This window comes from Zingiber officinale, chromosome 1A (assembly GCF_018446385.1).
Source record: "Zingiber officinale cultivar Zhangliang chromosome 1A, Zo_v1.1, whole genome shotgun sequence".
Taxonomy (NCBI): domain Eukaryota; kingdom Viridiplantae; phylum Streptophyta; class Magnoliopsida; order Zingiberales; family Zingiberaceae; genus Zingiber; species Zingiber officinale.
In genome coordinates this window covers 42,417,690-42,441,567 of record NC_055987.1, presented here as the reverse complement: position 1 = coordinate 42,441,567, position 23,878 = coordinate 42,417,690, and the positions used below count along the sequence as shown (strand labels likewise).

The window sequence follows — 23,878 nt, the reverse complement described above, 5'->3', positions numbered from 1 at the left end:
GATTGTATTATAAAATACAGCAGGAGCTGTATTTAGTTTTATTAGGATTTTATTGTTCGATCTAGTTTACATGTACATTCCTTCGAGGAATATAGGATCGAAAAATGTAAAATTCTATTTATGTCGCGGATCGAATCTTGCAAGGCGTGGAACCTTTTGAGGACCAGAGGCGCAGTGGAACAAGGAGCAAGATGGATGTGACAACTAGACCCGGTGGCGGTGGCCAAAGATGGCAGCAGCTAGGGTTGGCGACACACGGAGGACAGCAATAGATAAAAGCCATAATAGTTGAAAATTAGTTTTTCTATTTATTGCTTTTTATGCTGTGTTGTGTGTGCTTGTTAGTATGCATGTTAGGTAGACTAGCATAGTCAAAATTCTTCACTTTAAATAACTAAGTGGGAGAGGGATTTATTTTAAATAAATTTCACGATCTCCATTACTGGTTTATAAGTGATGTAACAAGCTTGCACGTTGGCTCTGAGTGCCTTCCTCCATATCGGATGAGCTTGTTTGCAGATCACTAGATCAAACTTCCATTTTGGATGACTATAGGAAGTTAATTAAGAGCGTGTGATTTTCCCCATCGGAAAGGGCATAATCTTATTAATGGACTTAGTGTCAAGTAATGGTATACACTTAGGCACGTCTAATAGTATCCTCCCCATCGGAGTCACTGCTATTATTTGTGTGACCGAAGAAAACCAACTATTAATTTGTCAAAAAAATAGGTTGACAAGATAATAAAATTAAAAACCCCTCTTACGAATGTTTGATTTTGTATACGTCCACACTATCGTGGCATACAAAATTCACAGTGTTTGAGATAATTTTATTTGTCATAAAGATTTATTGACAAGGTAATTAATGGGTAAACCCCTCCTCTTACAAATGTTTAATTTTGTATACGTCCACACTATCATGGCATGCAAAATTCATGGTGTTTGAGGTGTTGGTGAATTTAAATAATATTGTTTGAGGAATCAATGTTATTTTAAATTCAAAAAGTTTTGACCAAATATTTGATCAAAGACAGATCAACTATTAATTTTATTCGTCATAAAGTAAAGTTGACGAGGTAATAAAATTAATGAATAAAATCTCCTCCTCAATTTTGTATACGTTCATACTATCGTGGCATACAAAATTCATGGGGATTTTAAGAAGGTGATCTTGATCAAATATTTTTGTGATTCTTAGGATTTAAAATGTTTGTCAATCCCATAGTAATCATACTATAGAAAAGACTTAGTAGTCCCAATTGTAATGATTAGAAATAGGACTTGGACATTAAGGTAGACTGTCTTCTTAGAACTAAGAACAATTTAGGTGTATTTAATTCATTAGTTGGAACATGTCTAGTGGTGTTATCTACCAGAACCTGGAGTGTAGATACAGATACCATTAATCATGTCTACAATTCATTGCAGGGTTTCAGGAAACCCGACAACTAAATGAAAATAAAAAACACCGTCCACATGGGCACTACTACAAAAGTAGCAGCTGTTGCAGTGGGAGAGGTTTATTCTCTAATAGGAATAAAATTTAGATTTTTGAGTAATTGTCTTTACGCACCAAGTTTAGAAAGAACTAGTTTTCAGTTTCTAAACTATTCAAAGAACTTGATATTTTATCTCTTTTAAATAACAAAGTTGTTATTAAGAAAAAGAGGGAAGTTATCTGTTCTGGTACGTTGGTTGACAATTTATAAATCCAATAACTCTCATGATGCAACAAATGGAAATTAGTAACACATCTTCTAACTTTAAGAGAAAGTAACCTTCGGAAATGAACCAATTATATCTTTGACATCTAAGGCTAGGTTATATTAACTTGAGTAGGATTCATTGGTAGCTGATGAACTTTTGGGTTCATTAGTAGTGAAAATCTTTCCAACCTGCGAGTCTTACTTGGAAGGAAAAATAACCAAGAAGCTTTTAAGTCTAAGGGGTATAGAGTCAAAGATATGTTGAAATTGGTTCATTCTGATTTGTATGATCCTATGACTATCCAGACAAGAGATAGTATTGAATATTTCGTCTATTTTATAGACAACTATTCAAGATACAAATAAATTTACTTAATGTACCGCAAGACTAAGTACTTTGATTAGTTCAAAGAGTACAAGGATGATGTAGAGAAATGTTAAAGTAAAAGCCACTATGGTAAGATTGTAGTGGAAAGTACCTCTTGGGAGAATTTAGGAGTCACTTATCAAAAGTAGGGATTCAATCCCAACTAACTGCACCTGGTACACCCCAATAGAATGATGTAGAAAAAGGAAGGTATAGGACTCTTATGGAAATAAGTAGATTGATGAGTTATTTAGAATATTACCAAAATCATTTTAAGGATATACTCTGGAAACGGAAGTGAATATAGTACCTTCCAAAGACAGAACTCTCTACTCATATAGAATTGCTGAATAGGCATAAGCCTATTTTTGAAGCATATTCGGATTCGGGTAGTCCAGCACATATGCAGAAGAGAGACAATGATAAGTTGGACAGGAATTCACTTGTTTGTAGGTTATCCTAGAGAAATGAAAGTAGGTTTATAGTCTTAAAAATCAGAAGGTCATTGTTAGCATTAATGACCAATTTTTAGAAAAGGACTATGTAATAAACCATGTGGCCATAAGAAAATTTTGTTCTTAAGGAAATAATAAAAGATATGTCTAATCTAGTACCAACTGTATAAGATGAGATACCACAAGGAAACTACAACACGTATCACAAATGATACACAATTGCAGAAAGTACCTTGTCGTAGTGGGAGGGTTGTTAGGCAACCTAAAAGGATTCATGTTTTGGGAGAGTTTTTGGACTCGATCCCTGGAGGACATGAACCTGATCTCCGGACATATGACGAAGCACTCCAAGATAAAGATACAACATCTTGGCAAAGAGTAATGAATAACAGAATTAGAATATATGTATTCTAATAAAATCTGGAAGCTTGTAGAAATACCAAATGGTGTAAAAGCCTTTGGGTGTAAAAAGGTCTATAATAGGAAAAGAGGGATAGACAGGAAGGTAGAAATTTTCAAAAGCAAGGCTAGATGAAAAAGGAAACTTTTTCACTGGTAGTCATGCTTAAGTCTATCCGGATTCTTTTATCTATTTGGCAAGTGGATGTCAAGACAGCATTCCTTAATGGAAGTCTTGAAGAAAGCATCCATATAAAGCAACCAGAAGGGTTCATTGTAAAGGGCTAAGAGCATCTTGTATGCAAGCTCAATCAGTCTATGGACTGAGGCAAAACTTCAAGGTCTTGGAACATCCAGTTTATCAAAGTAATCCAGACCTATAGATTTATTGAGTAAACGGATAAGTCTTGTGTATACAAAAGGTGTGATGGAAACGTGGTGGTGTTTCTTGTACTATACGTAGATAACATTTTTGGTAGTTAGAAACAATATCAAAATGTTGTCAGAAGTAAGGGTATGGTTGTCCAAATAATTCGATATAAAGGACTTGGGAGAATGTATATATTTTTGAGATCAAAGTAATAAGGGATCACAAGAAAATATATATATATATATATATATATATATATATATATATATATATATATATATATATATATATATTTTACTTATCCCAAGCTTAATACATCGGAAAAATCCTTGCTCGTTTTTAGCATGCAAAACTCCTAGAAAGGTTTCTTACTTTTTAAGCATGGAGTGTCTTTATCTAAAGAGATGTCTCCAATGACATCAAAGGAGATTGAGGACATGTAGGCAGTTCTTTATGCTTCGGCAGTAAGACAACCTAATGTATGCTATGCACGAGATCAAAAATCTATTTTGCCAAGGGCATAGTAAGCAGATATCAAAGTAACCCTAGACAAGGACATTGGACTGCAGTAAAGCATATATTAAAAGTACCTTAGAGGCACTAGAGATTATATGCTAGCTTACAAGGCAGTTAATTTGGTTCCTGTAGGTTGTACGGATTTTGACTTCCAATCGGATAAGGACAATAATAAGTCGACCTCGGGGTTTTGTGTTTACTTTAGGAGGAAAAGTCATAACTATGGAAGAGTGATAAGCATAGGTGTTTTTCTGGACTCCACCATAGAAGCTGAGTATATGGCAAGCCTCTAAGATAGCCATAAAAGCTGAATGACTTAATAACCTCAAGATAGACTTAGATATGATTTCTAGTTTGTCCAAAGATTATTACAATTTATTGTAATAATAATGGTGCAGTAGCAAACTCGAAGAAATCATGAGTCTATAAGGCAAGTAAACACAATAGAGCACAAGTACTACCCAATACGAGAAATTGTATAACGAGGAGAAGTTGTTGCCGCCTAGATTGCATCAGATGATAACCTAAGGTCCTTAAGGCAAAAGTTTTTTGAAAGGCATGGGAATCAGATTTATGGCAGCAGATATGGCAGCTTAGTCTTTTAGTATAAGTGGGAGATTGTTAGGATGTATACTAAAAGTCTAGCTTTTGGTATAAAACATTTATCTAGAAATAAGAATCACATTGGTCAAATGTCTACATTTGTGATAAATGTAGTTGTTCAATTAATTTATATTGTAGATAATATGGTGTGTGGTGTCACACACAGAAGATCATGTTATCAGTACCTTATAAATTATAAACAGTAGCTCACGACCATGATGGAAAGGAACAAACCATTGGAAGGTCGTAGTGTAATTAGGTGTTAGTTTATCTTACCTATATAATTACACTAGTACACTAAGAGTGTATTGAGTAGGACCATTAGAGGTCGTTTCTTTTATACTGACTTTATAAAGGAACAAAGACCTCAGTTATTATGGAAGTGTGTGCTCTTAATCCTAATATAATAACAAGCACATATATTTGATATTTATTTCTTTAATTTATCAATGGGTGAGATTTAGTTCGATGAATCAATAAGCCCGATAAGTTGGGAAATGATATCACTTATAGTGTGTGTTGTTGATTATAGAAGGAAAATGTGTCCTAGTAATCTAGATTGAGAATGTCCCCAAGAGGAGCTCATAAAGATTGTCATGCTAAACCCTGCAGGTGGACTTAGTCCGACATGACGATGAAGTTGAGTGGTACTACTCTTGGAGCTAGATATTAATTAAGTGAGTTGTCAGTAACTTACTTAATTAGTGGACATTTGTTATCTTAAACACAGGGAGACTAACATACTCATGATAAGAAGGAGCCTAAAATGTAATTTGGGATTGGTGCGGTAGTTCAATAATAGTTCTCTAGTGGAATGAATTATTAGTGATAAGATTAAGTTGTGTGTTCGGGGCGAGCACTGGATGCTTAATTTTATCAGGAGACCAAAACCAATTCCTCCTCTCGGTCCCTATCGTAGCCTCTAGTATATAGAGATTTATACCCACTGCATACCCACCTTCTTACCCATCCAATGGGGCCGGCCAAGCTAGCTTGGAACCCAAGCTAGGGCCGGCCAAGACCAAGTGGATGAGCCATGTAGGTGGCCGTCCAAAGCTTGGGTTCCAAGCTTAGGTGGCCGACCACTAGAATATTAAAAAGGATTTTTATTAAAATTATTTCTTATGTGGATATCATGATTTTAAAAGAGAGTTTAAAAATTAAAAATTTCCTTTTATAACTTTCTACAAAAGATTAAGAGAAGAGATTAATCTCTTTCCTTATTTGTAATTTAAAAGGATGGTTTTAATTTTTGGTAAAAACTTTCCTTATTTGTAAATCATCTACATGTTTAAAAGAGAGTTTAAAATTTGAAATATTTCCTTATTTGTTGATTAAAGGAGGATTTTAAATTTTAAGAAAACTTTCCTTTTTAACCATGTTCATGATTTAAAAGAGAGTTTAAAATTAAATATTCTCTTTTATAAGTTTCTACAAAAGATTAAGAACAGATTTGATATCTTTCCTTATTTGTAGATTAAAAGAGATTTTAATTTATAGAGATAACTTTCTTTTTATCCACATGTTTAAAAGAAAGATTTTAATTTATTAAATTTCCTTTTTATAAACCAATCATGAAGGGATAAAATTATTGGAGAAATTTTTATAAATTTCCGGAACCAAATAAGGAAGTTTTAATTGATGTTTAAAATTTTATTTGCTTGGAGATTTTATTTGTTATGGCCGGCCATTGTAATTTGAAAAGAGAAAATTGTTTTAATTAAATAAATTTTCCTTTTCAATGGCAAAAGAGTTAAGGAAGTTTTTATTAAATTTTCCTTATTTGCCAAGACCAAGGATTATAAAAGAGGGGGTAGAGGAGGCTTCAAGGCTAAGGGCTCTATTCTATTTTTCTCCCTCTTTTCCTTGGTGTGGTGGTCGACCCTTCCCTTTCTCTTCTCTCCTCTTGTTGTGGCCGAAATCTATCATCTCTTGGAGCTTGGAGGATGTGGCCGGATCAAGGAAGGAGAAGAAGGAGAGAAAGCATGCATCCCTTGGAGCTTGGTTGGTGGAAAATTCTTCATCCTTTGGAAGTTCTTGTGCTTGGCCGAAACTTGAAGGAAGAAGGAAGAAGGTGCCTAGGTGGTTCTCATCTCGGAAGATCGTTGCCCACACAACGTTCGAGGTTAAAAGAGGAATACGGTAGAAGATCAAGAGGTCTTTCTAAAAGGTATAACTAGTAATTTTTCTTTCCGCATCATACTAGTTATTTTTGGAAATAATACTAAATACAAGAGGCATACAATTCTAGTGTTTCGAATTTGTTTTCGATATAGTGTTCTTTTGTTTTTCTTTTCCTTGTGATTTGATTGTTCTTTTCGGTTGACCTAAAGTTATTTTAGGAAATTAAATATTAGCTTTCCTTAAAAGGTTTTGTCTAGTCGGTGGTGGTTGCTCCCATATCCAAGAAGGCCATGTGCCTCGCCACGTCAGTACTGGGAACTAATTTTGGAAATTAATATTTAATGGAATTAAATAACTTAGGTAATTTGGATCAAACGTGTTAAGTTCCGCAAGAGATTCAAGTCAAAACCTAAAAGAACAAATAGATTAAGTTTTAGATCAAACGTGTTAAGTTCCGCAGGCGATCCAAAATTTAATTTAAAAGAACACATGGTAGCTAGGAAAAGGTTCAGACCTTTGTACAAAATTTTTATACAGTGGAACATCTAGGTTTTCCGAGTAGCAACCAACATCCATGTGGTTCTCGGTCAAGGAAGGGTTCACACCTCCGAAGGACGAAGAAGGTAAGGAACTAGAGTCATCAAGGTGGTCCGCCGAGCAAACTCGCAAAGGATAAGCCGATGCCAAGGCGGTGGTCACTCTACAATGTGGGATAGCCAAAGATCAACTTGTCAAGGTAGGTCCATTTGTGAGTGCAAAAGATTTGTGGAACAAGCTCATCGAGCTCCAAGAAGGAACCCGAGACTCTCGGATCGCCAAGAGAGACTTGTTCCTAAACCAACTACAAAATCTCACCATAAAGGAGAACGAAACGGTAAGTGAACTACACGGAAGGTTCAAAGAGATCATCAATGGTCTTCATTCCGTAGATGAACGCGTAGAGAATCGCGATCTTGTAAGGTACGCTCTCGAAGCCTTTCCGAGGAATGCCTTGTGGTCATCTATGGTAGATGCCTACAAGGTCTCCAAGGACCTTTCAATTGTTAAATTAGATGAATTCTTTTGTGAAATGGAACTTCATGAACTTACTAACAAGGGTCAAAAAGAGAAAGGTATTGCCTTAGTTGCAGGAGAAAAGAGCAAGGATGGAAGAAGGAAGAAAGAAAAGAAGAAGGAGAAAGAGATTCCTACATCCTCATCCTCCTCCGAGTCCGATGATGAAGGTGGATCATCATCAAGCGAGATGGCCAACTTCGTAAGGAGAATCATGAGAAGGAGCCGGAGATACAAAGGGAAAGGTAAGTCTATTGATCAAAATGTTGATAAGACTAATGTTACGTGTTATGAGTGTAGCAAGAAAGGACACTATCAGAGCGAGTGTCCAAAACTCAAGAAGAAGGAGGAAAGGGCCAAGAAGAAGAAAGCTCTCAAAGCTACTTGGGATGAATCCTCCTCAAGCTCATCGGAGGAAGAGAAGAAGGAGAAAAGCACTCGTCAATTAGCGCTCATGGCAAGGGAGGAATCAGATTCCGGAAGTGATACATCAGCCGCGACTTCATCATCTTCGGATGATGAAGAGGTAACTTCTCCTCACTTAGAAAAATGCTATAAAACTATTGCACATTTATCTACTTTGCTTAAGAAATCAAAAACTGAAATCAAATCATTAAAAGATGAAGTAGAACACTTGAAGACTCTTAGGGAAGATGAGGTTGATGACTTACATCAAGAGCTTCTTGAGGATGAAAATAAAGCCTTAAAGAGTGAAGTTGAGAAACTCAAGAAAATGCTTGAGAAATTCTCAACTAGCTCTAAGACCTTAGATATGATTCTAAATGCCCAAAGGGCGGTCTACAACAAGGCTGGATTAGGATATCAACCTAAGGAGTCTAGTTTCATTTCCCTAGTGTCTAGAACCCAATTTCATAGATCATATGCTTCTAGGGTTCATGAGACTAGGAAGGGTGTGACCAAGGCATGGGTTCCTAGGTCTTTCATTGTAGATGCATTAGGTCCCAAGATTTGGGTACCTAAAACATCTATCTTTCGTGTCTTGTAGGCATTTGTCAAGGGGGAGCATCTATCAACTTGGTTTGTTGATAGTGGATGCTCCAAGCACATGACCGGGGACAAGTCACTCTTTACGACCCTTCAAAACAAAAATAGAGGTAATGTGTCCTTTGGTAATAATGGTAGCCTTAAGGTTATAGGAGTTGGAGATATTCATATATCCGAATGTCTCCAAATCAAAAATGTCCTTCTAGTCAAGGGGATGACCTTTAATCTCCTAAGTGTCAGCCAATTGTGTGATACGGGTTACACAATTGAGTTTCATTCAAGTCAATGTCTGGTCAAACACATTGACACACTTGACACGGTACTAGTAGGCACAAGGGTAGATAACATTTATCAAGTATTTTTTAAAAGTGCTACTAATGCCTTTGTTAAGTGTTTCATGTCAAAAGAAGAAGAATCATGGCTGTGGCATAGGAGGTTGGCCCACGTAAACATGAAGAATATTCGAAAGCTGGCCAACAAAGGATTAGTGCGAGACTTACCAAGCATCAAGTACCAAAAGACAAAATTATGTGATGCATGTCAAAAGGGTAAGAAAACAAAAGCGTCTCATAAAGGTAAAAGCGCTGTAAGTACATCTACTGCTTTAGATTTATTGCATATGGATTTGTTTGATTGCAGTAATATTATTTCATTGAATGGAAGTAGATATTGCTTAGTGATCATTGATGACTTTACTAGATATACATGGACTTTCTTTTTAAAAAATAAGGATCAAACCATAGATATTTTTGTTTCCTTTTGTAAAAGAACTGAAAATGAAAAATCAACAACAATTAAAACAATTAGAAGTGATCATGGTGGAGAATTTCAAAATCATAGATTTTTAGAATTTTGTCAAGAAAAAGGATATAGGCATGAGTTCTCTACTCCAAGGACCCCACAACAAAATGGGGTTGTGGAGAGAAAGAACCGAGTCTTGCAAGAGGCTGCACGAAGCATGCTCAATGAGTACTCACTACCGAGCTACTTATGAGCTGAAGTTGTAAATACCGCTTGCTATGTGCAAAATCGAGTCTTGATACATAGGTTTTTAGGAAAGACTCCCCATGAACTTTGGTTTGGGAGACCCCCTACAATTAAACATCTTAGGGTGTTTGGTTGTAAGGTGTTTATCTTGAACACCAAGGATCATCTTGGAAAGTTCACGGCTAAGGCTGACGAAGGGATTCTAGTCGGGTACTCTCTCATCAGCAAAGCCTATCGAGTCCACAACAATAGGACTAAATTGATTGAAGAGTCCTCGGATGTAGCATTTGAAGAAATTCCTAAATCAAATGATCAATCAAGGGATGTAGGAGAAATTCAATTTGAACTTAGAAATCTAAATTTAAATGATCAAAACATAGAAAGAGTCGAAATTGACTCCGATGATGATGAGCAAAGGCAAGAGAGGGCTCAGTCTGATTCTTTGCCTGATACTGAGCCCTTGCCTGTGTCTAGTGAGACCACTCATGAGGCACCGCCAACACCAAGGCAATCTAGGATAGCCTCTAGTTATCCCCAAGACCAGATTATGGGAGACATTCAACAAGGGGTTAGGACTAGATCATTCTTTAGAAATGAGTCTAATGAGGTCGCCTTGATCTCAGAAATCGAACCAAAATTAGTTGATGAGGCACTGCACGATCCTGATTGGATCATAGCTATGCAAGATGAGTTAGGTTAATTTGAAAGGAGTCAAGTGTGGGACTTAATTCCTAGACCTAAGAAGACCACCATTATTGGAACCAAATGGGTCTTCAAAAATAAGTTAAACCAAAAGGGAGAAGTCATAAGAAACAAGGCAAGACTTGTAGCCAAGGGCTATAGTCAAGTCGAAGGCCTCGATTATGATGAGACTTATGCTCCCGTGGCTCGATTAGAGTCCATTCGTTTAATGCTAGCTTTTGCTGCACATAGAGACTTCAAGCTCTATCAAATGGACGTTAAATCGGCCTTCTTAAATGGTTTCATTAAAGAAGAGGTCTATGTTGAACAACCACCGGGGTTTGTTAATACCGAAGCTCCAAACCACGTGTACAAGCTCAAGAAAGCTCTTTATGGGCTTAAACAAGCACCTCGAGCATGGTATGAAAGGTTGTCAACTTACTTACTAGAAAAGGGTTTTGTAAGAGGTCAAATAGACCCAACACTATTTCTGCGTAGAGATGGTGAAAACATATTTGTAGCCCAGGTGTATGTCGATGACATAATTTGTGGCTCAAATAATAAGGACTATTTAAATGAATTTATCACTCACATGGAAAGTGAGTTTGAGATGAGTCTGGTGGGAGAATTGACATTCTTCTTTGGACTTGAAATCAAACAAACTCGAGATGACATTTATGTCCATCAAACAAAATACACTCAAGAGATGCTCAAAAAATTCAAAATGAGTGACTCTAAGGAAGTATCCACTCCAATGGCGACGAACACTCGCCTTGACAATGATGAGAATGGAAAATCAGTTGATCTAACGCAATATAGAAGCATGATCGGTAGTCTTCTATATCTCACAGCTAGTCGACCGGACATACTTTTTGCTGTGGGCATGTGCGCTAGATATCAAGTATGTGCCAAGGAATCTCATTTAATTGCAGTTAAGAGAATTCTGAGATACCTTAAGGGCACAATTAGAGTAGGTCTCTGGTACCCTCGTACTAAGTCTTTTGATTTGATAGGTTATACCGACTCCGATTATGCTGGGTGCAAATTGGATCGGAAAAGCACTAGTGGGGGTTGCCAATTTTTAGGTTCATCATTGGTTAGTTGGTCAAGTCGGAAGCAACATTGCGTTGCTCTCTCCACAACCGAGGCTGAATACATTGCCATGGGAGAGAGTGTATCACAATTGTTGTGGATGATCCACACCCTAGAAGATTATGGGCTTTCATATAAGGGAGTGCAAGTGTTGTGTGATAACATCAGCACAATAAATCTAACAAAAAATCCAGTCCATCATTCAAGGACCAAACATATTGAAGTGCGTCATCACTTCATTAGAGATCACGTAGCTAGGGGAGACATTGCACTCACATATGTTGAGTCAAAGTCAAACCTAGCCGATATTTTTACCAAACCTCTTCCGAAAAATGAATTTAGTCATTTAAGGAGAGAATTGGGAATGTGTTTGGCTCAATAGGCCATTAGGACTTCATCATGATCGATAAGGACATTAAAACGACAAGAGGAATTGGGAAATTAACTTGGGCAACTTGGGGGCATCTCACACAAACTATAAGGTTTAACAAATTATTTTTGTTTGCTAGAAATGGGGTGAGATGCTAGGATCAGCCGAATTATTCAAAATGTATCATGCATCCCTTGAATAATTAGGTTGAAGAGACATAAATTGAGTATGGGGAAGACCATTACATAATTCATGTGTATTTGGTTCCTAGATCTTACTCATATATTCTAACCAAGGAAACTTGGTTGGACCTTTACCTAAAATTTATCTAATTTTGGTTAATGTGTTGATTGATATCTTTGATCGATACCTTTCATGTTTTTGATTGAAACTAGGACAAGTCCTTGAAATAATGATAGCAATTTGGTTATATTTTGACAAACTTGAAACTGAACATAACAAGGTCGAAAATTTCAATTTTCAAGCCTTGAGTTGTCTGTTTTTCTAAATGTCCGAAACTTTCGGGCTATAAACAATTTCAGACCATAATCTTTAGGAAATAGTTATGCTTGTAGATTCTTCAGGTTCTAGGTACTGAATTTGGAAGTTTTACTGGAGAAACTTCTACGAATTATCGAACACCTCTACGAATTTCAGTTACTGAAATTACGGGATAAACTTCAGTATCAGACACTGATCGGTCTACAGCCCGATCAGGAGAAGGTGGATCGGTCTGTCGACCGATCCAAAAATCTCTCCAGACCCTTCTATTTGTAATCTGATCGGTCCAGGGACCGATCAGGTTCGTTTTTTACGCCAGGAAGCCTATTGATCGGTCTACAGACCGATCAGGAGGTTCCCTGATCGGTCCAGAGACCGATCAGGAGGTTCCCTGATCGGACTGGTGACCGATCAGGAAGTTCCTGATATCTCCTGATCGGACAGCCGTCCGATCATTTCAACACCTGGACACCGATCTCTCTTAAATCTTCCCGATCTTTTCTCTTCTCCTTTCACGCTGAAGCCCTAGCCGACACTTTCCTACACCTCAACGCTTCTCTTCTCTTTGCACGCCGAAGCCCTAGCCAAAGCCCTAGCCAAAAGATACTTCAATGGCACCAAGATAACTTCATACTTCCCTAGAACTACTCACCTTGGCATTTCAGTTTCATTTCTCACCGTATCTGTGCATGTTGTTTTGGCTTTCGGTTATTGGTGGCTCCGGTGCTCACTTATTTGCCCCATTGTATCACATTGTTAAACCTTAGGAAGAAACAAGTTGGTGAGGGAACTTCTAAGTCATCAACTGAGAAGTCTAAATCTAAGGCTTCCTCCCGACCTCAACCATCTGTTTCGGGAAGATTTCCAAATCATCACTTTGAGCAAGCCTTTAAACAAAGAACCTTCAAATTGCTCCCTTGTAGGTCTGTGGATCGAAAATTCATGGACGAATTTTGTCCATCTGTGTCAGAAATCATTGCCTATTACAAACTTGATTCACTTGTCTATTTAGAACGAGATATCAATTATGACTTAGTATCTGAGTTTTATAACAATCTTCATCAAACTAATGATGTAAGTTTTAAAACAAAAGTTTCTAAGCAGACTCTTGATTTCAGTTTCTCAGCCTTCTTTGATTATCTAGCTTACCATAGGTGTTCAGGAAATGTCTTTTCCATATATCCTGACTTACCAGACCCCTTACTTTCACCCTTTGATATCTCATTTGACTCCATTTATGAATATTTCTTCAGACATCCTAGACCGGGTGGGCTAGATAAATTAGATGTTGATTTTCCTACTTTTGCAGCCTTGAGATTATCTGCCCCAGATTACATTCTCTTTAAGATTGTCACAAACTGTCTTCTGCCAATCACATCTAAACCCTTGTCTGAGATCCGACCATATCATTGTCTGATGCTTTATGGATTGCGTCAGCGTCTCGACTTTGACATCATGTCTAGCATCTATTCTTCGATCATCTCCTATAGTGAGCCAAACAGTTTCACTGTTTATATGCCTTATGGGCATATAATTACAGATTGGATCGAGACCCTTCAGATTGATGTCTCCAAGGGTAGAATAGTCAAGATGGTCAGGCAGGACTGCAGACTTGGGAAACGGGAATTTTCCAAGTCTGGCATCATAGGATAGAATGGGGAGGTTCGGTGGAAGGATGGGAGAGCACTAGGTGAGTTACCACGGGTACCTCCACGACAGGTTGCGGCTGCTCCTGTTGCTGCTCCTCCTACTGCTGCTGCTGACGATGGAGAGGCAGATCCTGATATGCGCTGGCAGATCGCTGAGCTGGAGAGTCGCATTGATCAGCACGATGAGCTGCTGGTTGCTGAGCTCCACGGGCTGCGCGTTCGGATTGACCAGCGCTACGATGATTTATGCAGTCAGCAGTTGGCGACACATCAGGCGATTATGGGATGGATGGCCAGATACCCACCTCCGCAATATTTCCCGGGCTATCCATCCTCGAGCAGCGGCATGCCACCTCAGGGACCCACTCCTCCAGCTGATGATACTGATGCTCCTTATGATGAGGAGGTTGATTGATACACATTGTTCTATGCTGTCAGTTTGATTATCTATGTTTTGGATGTTGTTTGTTGGATACTTATGTCTGACCTGGATACTTGCTGATTTCATATATTTATGCTGCTCATTTTCTTGTTTCTCTTTATGTTTCACTTCCTATTGGCTATTAATATGCTGTTCATATGTCATGTCTTGTATGTCTCTTATTTCTTTATTACTGTCTTATAATACACTTAGAGGACATTCTAGGTGGATTAAAAAAAAAGACAGTATGGGTTAAGGGGGAGTCCTTTAACGTTTTCTTACCTAATTCGCACCTTTTCGGTGTTTGACAAAGGGGGAGAAGATAACTAAGTTTAGAGATAAATGAAAGTTTGGCTTTAGGGGGAGGATCTTGATTCCCCTATCCTTACATTGTGCTGTATCTGTCTTAGGGGGAGGATCTTGATTCCCCTAAAATTAGGGAAATATGAACATTTTTGATCTAAACTTAAATCGTGTTGTCAAACAACAAAAAGGGGGAGATTGTTAATACAGTCTGACCTGACTGTTATTTTGATGTTGACACTGATTTAAGTTTGTATCAGATATTAATTAAACTCAGACTGATTAATGATCAAGGTTGATCATGTGGAGAGCAAAAGTACAAGTACGGATACTTGGCACGCGAAGTCGGAGAGGGCTCGGTAGCTCGTTCTCCGGACTAGGTCAGAGAGGGCTCGGTAGCTCGTTCTCTGACCCGGACGTGAAAGTCGGAGAGGGCTCGGTAGCTCGTTCTCTGGACTAGGTCAGAGAGGGCTTGGTAGCTCGTTCTCTGGACCGGACGAAGTCGGAGAGGGCTCGGCAGCTGGTTCTCTGGACTAGGTCAGAGAGGGCTCGGTAGCTCGTTCTCTGGACCGGACGAAGTCGAAGAAGGCTCGGCAGCTCGCTCTCCAAACTAGGTCAGAGAGGGCTCGGTAGCTAGTTCTCCAGACTAGGTCAGAGAGGGCTCGGTAGCTCGTTCTCTGGACCAGGAAGACGTTAGGGTTTAGGGCTGGGAAGCTCTAAAACCAACAGAGGCATTGGATCGGTCTGTTGACCGATCCAGTGATACTTTGGCTGTCTGGATCGGTCTGTCGACTGATCCAGTGATACCTTAGTTATCTGATCGGTCTCGTGACCGATCAGTAACCACACAGTAGCTTTCTGTGGGTTATTTGATCGGTCTGGTAACCGATCAGTAAGAAGCGATGTGATTCAGAACAACAGGACGATCAATAGGGGGATCGGTCTGTGGACCGATCTACCTATAGGCTGATCGGTCCACAGACCGATCAGCATCATCCCAGACCGATCAGGATGTGTCCTGATCGGTCCAGAGGGTTATGGATCGGTCTGTTGACCGATCCACAACGATGTCGTTTGTCTTCTGCTATTTCTCTGTGATTTTTGATTCATCTGATCTAACCATCTGCTGTAAGCTTTTTGAGTTACAGGTTGCAGGTGTCGTGCTAATGCTTAAATTCAAATTAAGCTCCATCAGAAGAATAAGACCAAGTGCTCTTTCTGCTGTGTTTCGCTGCAAATGGTGCAGTTAGAGCGTCAACGTTCACTGGTTGCGATCAGTTAGCAACAGCTTGACTCTTGCTTATTGGTTCGAGCTCAGAGACACCAGTGAAGACCATGGATGGTATTGGTGTGAGTTCAGAGAACCAGATGAGAAGGAAGAGTGATTGGCGACGCCTGAGTTGGTCGCAGTAAATCTTTTTTGAGACTTTGTAGAGAGGTTACTCCACCGAGAAGGAGAAATACTTAGCCGGAATCTGTCCGAGGTGTGATCTACCGAAAGATCAAGGGATCGTCCACCTTACGGATACGCCGAGGAGTAGGGGCAAGTTATCCCTGAACCTCGTACATCCTTGTTGTGTTAGTGGTGGGTTGTTTCTTTTCCTTGCATCAGTTTTCCTTTTGCTTATTTCCGCTGTGCTAACAAACTTTTGTGAGGAGATTAATTGAGTTTTTAGAGGAGGCTATTCACACCCCCCATCTCTTGCCATCCGACGGTCCTAACACACACAACGTCCGGGATTAGAAGAGGAATACGGTAGAAGACCTAGAGGTTTTTGTTTGTAAAAGAAAAGGTATATTAGTATTTAATTTCCGCATCATACTAGTTTTATTTCTTTGTAAAAATACCAAATACAAGAGGCATGCGATTCTAGTATTTCGAATTAGTTTTCGATGTTGTGTTCTTTTATTTTTCTTTTCCTTGTGATTTGATTGTTCCTTTTGGTTGACCTAAAGTTATTTAAGGAAATTAAATATTAACTTTCCTTAAAAGGCTTTGTCTAGGCGGTGGTGGTTGTTTCCATATCCAAGAAGGTCATGTGCCTCGCCATGCAGTCCTGCAAGCTAATTTTGGAAATTAATATTTAATGGAATTAATAACTTAGGTGATTTGGATCGAACGTGTTAAGCTCCGCAGGAGATCCAAGTCTAAACCTAAAAGAACAAATAAATTAAACTTTGGATCAAACGTGTTATGTTCCGCAGGCGATCCAAGTTTAATTTAAAAGAACACATGGTAGCTAGGAAAAGGTTCAGACCTTTGTACAAAATTTTTGTACAGTGGAACCATTAGGTATTTCGAGTAGCAACCAACAATTGGTATCAGAGCTAGGGTTTTGCCTCTGTGTATTTGGTATTAGTTTAATTATGCACATGTCATACATAATTTAGGCAGGTTAATAGTAGGATGCGCTAACTTTGTGGATGCAGGATCTAACTATTATGGCTTATAGTTATTATGTGTATGATTGGACCCTTGGACATGTCAAGGGCATTTTATTGTGTGTGCATGATTGTATTATAAAATACAGCAGGAGCTGTATTTAGTTTTATTAGGATTTTATTGTTCGATCTAGTTTACATGTACATTCCTTCGAGGAATATAGGATCGAAAAATGTAAAATTCTATTTATGTCGCGGATCGAATCTTGCAAGGCGTGGAACCTTTTGAGGACCAGAGGCGCAGTGGAACAAGGAGCAAGATGGATGCGACAACTAGATCCGGTGGCGGTGGCTAAAGATGGCAGCAGCTAGGGTTAGCGACACACGGAAGACAGCAATAGATAAAAGTCATAATAGTTGAAAATTAGTTTTTCTATTTTATTGCTTTTTATGTTGTGTTGTGTGTGCTTGTTAGTATGCATGCTAAGTAGGCTAGCATAGTCAAAATTCCTCACTTTAAATAACTAAGTGGGAGAGGGATTTATTTTTAAATAAATTTCACGGTCTCCATTACTGGTTTATAAGTGATGCAACAAGCTTGGGCGTTGGCTCTGAGTGCCTTCCTCCATATCGGATGAGCTTGCTTGCGGATCACTAGCTTAAACTTTCATTTTGGATGACTATAGGAAGTTAATTAAGAGCGTGTGGTCTTCTCCATCGGAAGGGGCACAATCTTATTAATGGACTTAGTGTCAAGTAATGGTATACACTTAGGCACGTCTAATAGTATCCTCCCCATCGGAGTCACTGCTATTATTTGTGTGACCGAAGAAAACCAACTATTAATTTGTCAAATAAATAGGTTGACAAGATAATAAAATTAAAAACTCCTCTTACAAATGTATGATTTCGTATACGTTCACACTATCGTGGCATACAAAATTCATGGTGTTTGAGGTAATTTTATTTTGTCATAAAGATTTATTGACAAGATAATTAATGGGTAAAACCCTCCTCTTACAAATGTTTAAATTTTGTATACGTCCACACTATCGTAGCATGTAAAATTCACGGTGTTTGAGGTGTTGGTGAGTTTAAATAATATTATTTGAGGAATCAATGTTATTTTAAATTCAAAAAGTTTTGACCAAATATTTGATCAAAGACAGATCAACTATTAATTTTATTCGTCATAAAGTAAAGTTGACGAGATAATAAAATTAATGGATAAAATCTCCTCTTTGATTTTATATACATCCACACTATCGTGGCATACAAAATTCATAGGGATTTTAAGGAATTGATCTTGACCAAATATTTTTGTGATTCTTAGAATTTAAAATGTTTGTCAATTCCCTAGTTGTTATACTATAGAAAAGACTTAGTAGTCCCAATTGTAATAATTGGAAATAGGACTTGGACATTAAGGTAGACTGTCTTCTTAGAACTAAGAACAATATAGGTGTATTTAATTCATTAGTTGAAACATGTTTAGTGGTGTTATCTATCAGAACCTGGAGTGTAGATACAGATGCCATTAATCATGTCCGTAATTCATTGCAGGGTTCCAGGAAACCCGACAACTAAATGAAAATAAAAACACCGTCCACATGGGCACTGCTGTAAAAGTGGTAGCTGTTGCAGTAGGAGATGTTTATCCTTTGATAAGAATAAAATATTGATTTTAAGTAATTGTCTTTACATACCAAGTTTAGAAAGAACTAGTTTTCAGTTTCTAAACTATTCAAAGAACTTGATATTCTACCTCTTTTAATAACAAAGTTGTTATTAAGAAAAAGGGGGAAGTTATCTGTTCTGGTACATTGGTTGGCAATTTATAAATCCAATTACTCCCACAGTGCAACAAATGGAAATTAGTAACACATCTTCTAACTTTAAGAGAAAGCAACCTTCGGAAATGAACCATTTATATCTTTGGAATCTAAGGCTAGGTTATATTAACTTGAGTAGGATTCATTGGTAGCTAATGAACTTTTGGGTTCATTAGTAGTGGAAATCTTTCCGACCTGCGAGTCTTACTTGGAGGAAAAATAACCAAGAAGCTTTTAAGTCTAAGGGGTATGGAGCCAAAGATATGTTGGAATTGGTTCATTCTGATTTGTGTGATCCTATGACTATCCAGACAAGAGGTAGTATCGAATATTTCGTCTATTTTATAGACAACTATTCAATATACAAATACATTTACTTAATGTGCCGCAAGACTAAGTGCTTTGATTAGTTCAAAGAGTACAAGGCTGATGCGGAGAAACGTTAAAGTAAAAGTATCAAGTCACTTTGGTAAGATCGTAGTGGCAAGTACCTCTTGGGACAATTTAGGAGTTACTTATCAAAAGTTGGGATTCACTCTCAACTAACTGCACCTGGTACACCCCAACAGAATGGTGTAGTGGAAAGAAGGTATATGACTCTTAATTAGATTGATGATGAGTTATTCAGAAAATTACCAAGTTCGATTTAAGGATATACTCTGAAAAAGAAAGTGAACATAGTACCTTCCAAAGTCAGAACTCTCTACTCATATAGAATTGTTGAATAGGCGTAAGCCTATTTGAAGCATATTCGGATTCGGGTAGTCCAGCACATATGCTGAAGAAAGACAATGATAAGTTGGATAGGAATTCACTTATTTGTGGGTTATCCTAAAGAAACGAAAGTAGGTTTATAGTCTTAAAAATCAGAAGGTCATTGTTAGCATCAATGACTGATTTTTAGAAGAGGACTATATAATGAATCACAAGCCCATAAGTAAATTTGTTCTTAATAAAGGACACGTCTAATCTAGAACCAACTGTACAAGATGAAATATCACAAGAAACTGCAACACGTATAACAATTGATACACAATTATAGACAGTGCCTAATCATAGTGGGAGGGTTGTCAAACAACCTAAAAGATTCATGTTTTGGGAGTCTTTTGGACTTGATCCCAAATGAACATGAGTCTGATCCCGGACATATGATGAAGCACTTCAAGATAAAGATGCAGCATCTTGGCAAAGTGCAATGAATACAGAATTAGAATATATGTATTCTAATAAAATCTGGAAGCTTATAGAACCACCAGATGGTGTAAAAGTCATTCAGTGAAAATAGGTCTACAATAGGAAAAAAATGGATAGACAGGAAGGTGGAAACTTTCAAAGCAAGACTTGATCAAAAAGGAAACTTTTTCACTGGTAGTCATGCTTAAGTCTATCCGGATTCTTTTATCTATTTGGCAAGTGGATGTCAAGACAGCATTCCTTAATGGAAGTCTTGAAGAAAGCATCCATATATAGCAACCAGAAGGGTTCATTACAAAGGGCAAAGAGCATCTTGTGTGCAAGTTCAACGGTCTATGGACTGAGGCAATGCTTCAAGGTCTTGGAACATCCGGTTTATCAAAGTAATCCAGACCTATGGATTTATTTAGTAACCGGATAAGTCTTGTATATACAAAAAGTGTGATGGAAATATGGTGGTATTTCTTGTACTATACGTAGATAACATTTTTGGTAGTTGGAAACAATATTAAAGTGTTGTCAGAAGTAAGGGTATGGTTGTCCAAACAATTTGATATGAAGGACTTGGGAGAATGTATATATTCTTGGGATCAAAGTAATAAGGGATCGTAAGAAAAGAATATTTTGCTTATCCCAAGCTTCATATATCAAAAAAATCCTTGCTCGCAAAACTCCAAGAAAGGTTTCTTACCTTTTAGGCATGGAGTATCTTTATCTAAAGAGATGTCTCCGAAGACATCAAAGGAGATAAAGGGCATAAAGGCAGTTCCTTATGCTTCGGTTGAAGGAAAGCCTAATGTATGCAATGCTGTATACGAGACTTGATATCTGTTTTGCCGTGGGCATGGTTAGCAGATATCAAAGTAACCTTAGACAAGTACATTGGACTGCAGTAAAGCATATATTAAAGTACCTTAGAGGCACTAGAGATTATATGCTAGCTTACAAGGCAGTTAATTTGGTCCTTGTGAGTTGCACGGATTTTGACTTCCAATCAGATAGGGACAATAGTAAGTCAACCTCGGGGTTTTGTGTTTACTTTAGGAGGTAAAGTCATAACTATGGAAGAGTTATAAGCATAGGTGTTTTTCTGGACTCCACCATAGAAGCTGAGTATATGGCAAGCCTCTTAGGTAGTCATAAAAGCTGAATGACTCAATACCCTCAAGATAGACTTAGATATGATTTCTGGTTTGTCCAAAGATTATTACAATTTATTTTAATAATAGTGGTGCAATAGCAAACTCGAAGAAACCATGAGTCTATAAGGCAAGTAAGCATAATAGAGCACAAGTACCACCCAATACGAGAAATCGTATAAACGAGGAGAAGTTGTTGCTGCCTAGATTGCATCAGATGATGACCTATAGATCTTTTCACTAAGGCCCTTAAGGCAAGAGCTTTTGAAAGGTTGGGAATCAGATGTATGGCAGCAGATATAGCAGCTTAGTCTTTTAGTATAAGTGGGAGATTATTAGAATGTATACTAAAAGCCTAGCTTTTGGTATAAACATTTATCTAGAAATAAGAATCACATTGGTCAAATGTCTACATTTATGATAAATGTAGTTGTTCAATTAATTTATATTGTAGATAACATGGTGTGTGGTGTCACACACAGAGGATCATGTTATCAATACCTTATAAATTATAAACAATAGCTCATGATCAAGATGGAAAGGAACAAACCATTGGAAGATCGTAGTGTAATTAGGTATTAGTTTGTCTTAACTATATAATTACACTAGTACACTTAGAGTGTATTGAGTAGGACCATTAGAGGTCGTCTCTTTTATACTGAGTTTATAAAGGGACAAAGACCTCAGTTATTATGGAAGTGTGTGCTCTTAATCCTAATATAATAACAAGCACATATATTTGATATTTATTTCTTTAATTTATCAATGGGTGAGATTTAGTTCGATAAATCAATAAGCCCGATAAGTTGGGAAATGATATCACTTATAGTGTGTGTTGTTGATTATAGAAGGAAACTGTATCCTAGTAATCTAGGTTGAGAATGTCCCCAAGAGGAGCTCATAAGGATTGTCATGTTAAACCCTGCAGATGGACTTAGTCCGACATGACGATAAAGTTGAGTGGTACTACTCTTGGACTAACATATTAATTAAGTGAGTTGTCAGTAACTCATTTAATTAGTGGACATTCATTATCTTAAACACAGGGAGACTAACACACTCATAATAAGAAGGAGCCCAAAATGTAATTTGGGATCAGTGCGGTAGTTCAATAATAGTTCTTTAGTGGAATAAATTATTATTGATGAAATTAAGTTGTGTGTTCGGGGCGAACACGGGAACCTTAATTTCATCGAGAGACCAAAACCAATTCCTCCTCTCGGTCCCTATCGTAGCCTCTTGTATATAGAAATTTATACCCACCACATACCCACCTTCTTACCTATCCAATGGGGCCGGCCAAGCTAGCTTGGAACCCAAGCTAGGGGTGCCCAAGACCAAGTGGATGAGCCAAGTTGGTGGTCGGCCAAAGCTTGGGTCCCAAGCTTAGGTGGCCGGCCACTAGAATATTAAAAAGAATTTTTATTAAAATTATTTCTTATGTGGATGGTTTTAAAAGAGAGTTTAAAAATTAAAAATTTCCTTTTATAGCTTTCTACAAAATATTAAGAGAAGAGATTAATCTCTTTCCTTATTTGTAGATTAAAAGGATGATTTTAATTTTTGGTAAAAACTTTCCTTATTTGTAAATCATCTACATGTTTAAAAGAGAGTTTAAAATTTGAAATCTTTCCTTATTTGTTGATTAAAAGGTGGATTTTAAATTTTAAGAAAACTTTCCTTTTTAACTATGTTCATGATTTAAAAGAGAGTTTAAAAATTAAATATTCTCTTTTATAAGTTTCTACAAGAGATTAAGAAAAGATTTGATATCTTTCCTTATTTGTAGATTAAAAGATATTTTAATTTTTAGAGATAACTTTCTTTTTATCCACATGTTTAAAAGAAAGATTTTAATTTATAAAATTTCCTTTTTACTAACCATGAAGGGATTAAAATTATTGGAAATTTTTTTATAAATTTATGGAGACAAATTAGGAAGTTTTAATTAATTAAAACTCTCCTTGTTTATAGCTTATGGCGGCCGGCCATTATAATTGATGAGAAGAAAATTGTTTTTAATTAAATAAATTTTCTTTTTCAATGGCAAAAGAATTAAGGAAGTTTTTATTAAATTTTCCTTATTTGCCAAGATCAAGGATTATAAAAGAGGGGGTAGAGGAGGCTTCATGGCTAACGACTCTATTCTATTTTCTCCCTCTTTTCTTCCTTGGTGTGGCCGACCCTTCTCCTTTTCTCTCTTCCTCTTGTGTGGCCGAAATCCTTTATCTCTTGGAGCTTGGAGGAGGTGGCCGGATCTAGCTTGAGGAAGAAGGAGAGAAAGCTTGCATCCCTTGGAGCTTGGTTGGTGAAAAAAAAGTTCTTCATCCTTTAGAAGATATGCTTGGCCGAAACTTGAAGGAAGGAAGAAGAAGGTCCCTTGGTGGTTCTCGTCTCGGAAGATCGTTGCCCATACAACGTCCGGGATTAGAAGAGGAATACGGTAGAAGACCTAGAGGTTTTTGTTTGCAAAAGAAAATGTATACTAGTATTTAATTTCTGCATCATACTAGTTTTATTTCTTTGTAAAAATACCAAATACAAGAGGCATGCGATTCTAGTATTTCGAATTAGTTTTCGATGTTATGTTTTTTTATTTTTCTTTTCCTTGTGATTTGATTGTTCTTTTTGGTTGACCTAAAGTTTTTTAAGGAAATTAAATATTAGCTTTCCTTAAAAAGCTTTGTCTAGGCGGTGGTGGTTGTTCCCATATCCAAGAAGACCATG

At 37.4% G+C, this 23,878-nt stretch overlaps 1 pseudogene; it reads left to right on the top strand.

Moving 5' to 3' along the window:
* Window positions 1–23,878, top strand: part of LOC121997705 — a 74,352-nt pseudogene that overhangs the window by 9,860 nt on the left and 40,614 nt on the right.